At 41.8% G+C, this 2,344-nt stretch overlaps 1 protein-coding gene across 1 annotated transcript in view; it reads right to left on the reverse strand.

Annotated features, from left to right (window-relative positions):
* Positions 1–2,344, reverse strand: part of irs2b (insulin receptor substrate 2b) — a 14,579-nt gene that overhangs the window by 7,887 nt on the left and 4,348 nt on the right. The gene's annotated exons all lie outside the window — the stretch shown is intronic.

The following is a 2,344-nucleotide window of genomic DNA, read 5'->3' on the forward strand; positions in this document are numbered from 1 at the left end:
TCACCCACACACCTGTCAGTCTCGCGATGCTACAGCATGATCACGTGCCCCTCAGTGATTCAACCATAAAATTAATTGTTAACAATAGTACAAACATCCAAACATGAACAGCAGTGCCACCACTTAGTGCAAAATTGCTGTAAACAATAGAACAAAAAAAAAATCAAATAATTCAAGTAGCTGCCAGGCGCGACAGCCAGTCTCAACATGCGGCCCGCCTACCTCCAAAGGAACGTCTCACCAAAGGATGTCAAACATAACGTTTTACAGCCTCTTCAAACGGAAATATCGAGAATCAATCACAGGACTAAATGTCACGATATCAATATTTTGGCACACCCCTAGTTCCAAGTGGTCTTTGAATTATGTTTATGCCGTTTTTTGGCAAGACCAAAAAATCTGTCTCATTTCCTAGAACATAGTTTCAAAAATTAACCTGAGTTGTGTGTGGGGACATTGGGGGAGAGTAAGACTGCACTGGTTTCCCATCATCCCTTTGTTCACCCTCTCCAGCTAGCTTACAGCCCCTCACACCTCCAAAATAGCAATAGCGGGGTAACAAATGTATAGTTTTGAGCCGGATAGTAGCTCAGGTGAAGAAAAGAAAACGCACATGGATCGGAACAGGGACCTTATGGTCACACCATTGCGTAGATATGTAAAACGACTAAAGTTTTTCAAACTGCTTTTTTTGTCTGCTCCATTCTCTACTATCCAAATAAAGAAATCCTCAATCTTAATTTCCTTTAAACATGACATTCATCATGAGAAAAATGCTACAAAAACATGTTAAAAGCACATTTTTTGTTGGAGTTGGTCTTCATGAGTATCACTTACAGTACAACAAAGTTGATAAACATCTGACTTTAAGATCTACTAGGCTGTTTGTTTGGAGCTATCCATGTCCAACTCATCAATTAACTGGATCAAACAATTAGAGGTTCTGATTGACTCTCCTGATCCAGGTAATCTGTGGCAAGTAAAGCAGCGGTAGTAGAAAATACAGCAATGTGGTAGATCTACATATTCAAGGATTATGATTATTGAGGCTGTGGGTCATAGTACCTGGTTTCACAGTTTCAGCATCCGTCTGATTATATGACACGAACGACGAATACTTTATCGTCTGATCAGAGTGGCTTTAGATGCAAAACCGGATATTGTCCTGTCGTACGTGACGGAATAGATGGAATGTACACACAGTGTTCACAATAGAACTGTAAGAGAATGTGGTAAAGCCTGTCACCTTTTAGTAAACAGACGTGCCCTCCTTTTTCTATGGCTTCAAGAAAAACAATGACCTGCACTTTTGGTGACAAAAGCACTTTTATCTCCATTTCTAATCTGGCTGTAAGTGAGAATCAAAACAAGTCATCCATCCATCGTTGGTGTCCTTTCACCTACCATTTCCTTTCCTATCATGTATCTGCAGACAAATGTCTCCACGCGGAGCCAACATGAGTATTTAATGACAATTCACCAAGTCATCAACAGGAAATATGAGTCCAGAATGTCTGCGCCTTGCTAAACTCAGACGTCTCCAAACAAAAGATCTATAGACAGGAGCTCTTGTGAAACAAACATTCAATTGGCATGTTTGTGAAGTTGTTCTCAGAGGGGGGAAAAAAAGAGAAGAGTCTCCCCATCCCCCTTCAGAGTCCATCCCACCAGATTAGAAAAACAAGTGAGCATTCACCTCTCCCAGCAACCTTTGCACACCGCCTGCATTCCAGTCCTGAAACCCAGTACCTGACAATTGATAAACAACTGACTCACTTGTTTTTCTGGGGAACCTGATGACTTGTACCAAGCTCCAAACTGACTGTGCTCACAGGATTCAGCTAAGACACAGACAACTTGGTTGTGAAAGCACAAACACTAATTAAACTCTTGTATTTCACCATCCGGAACACAGCCTTCTGACTCACAATGATCCCGACACTGTGTATTTTCTTTTCAGGCAACAGCAACTTCTGACATGCCCCTGCCAGGTCATCCATCTATTTGAATAATCCCTGCCATTTACAGTTGCATGAAAAGCCCCCGCTGCACCACACAGGCAAAATTAGGTGAAAGGTAATATTTTGATGGCAGCTATTCATTCCTGCTAGTCACATGGGCTATATCAGCTTCTACATGCTAAAAAGCCCTCCTGTTTTATATTTATGTTGTGTTTTTCAGCTGTTTTTAATAAAGGGAGCAGTAGAGTCGAGTGCGTCATCGCATCAGCTTAGTTTTTTTCTTTATACTGACGTGGAACTAAACTGCGTCACTGAGGGAGATCGGAGCCGACCATTCACACAAACAGACAACAGCAGCATCCACTAGAGCAGGGGTCTCAAGC

This window comes from Oryzias melastigma, linkage group LG21, assembly GCF_002922805.2.
Source record: "Oryzias melastigma strain HK-1 linkage group LG21, ASM292280v2, whole genome shotgun sequence".
NCBI lineage: Eukaryota > Metazoa > Chordata > Actinopteri > Beloniformes > Adrianichthyidae > Oryzias > Oryzias melastigma.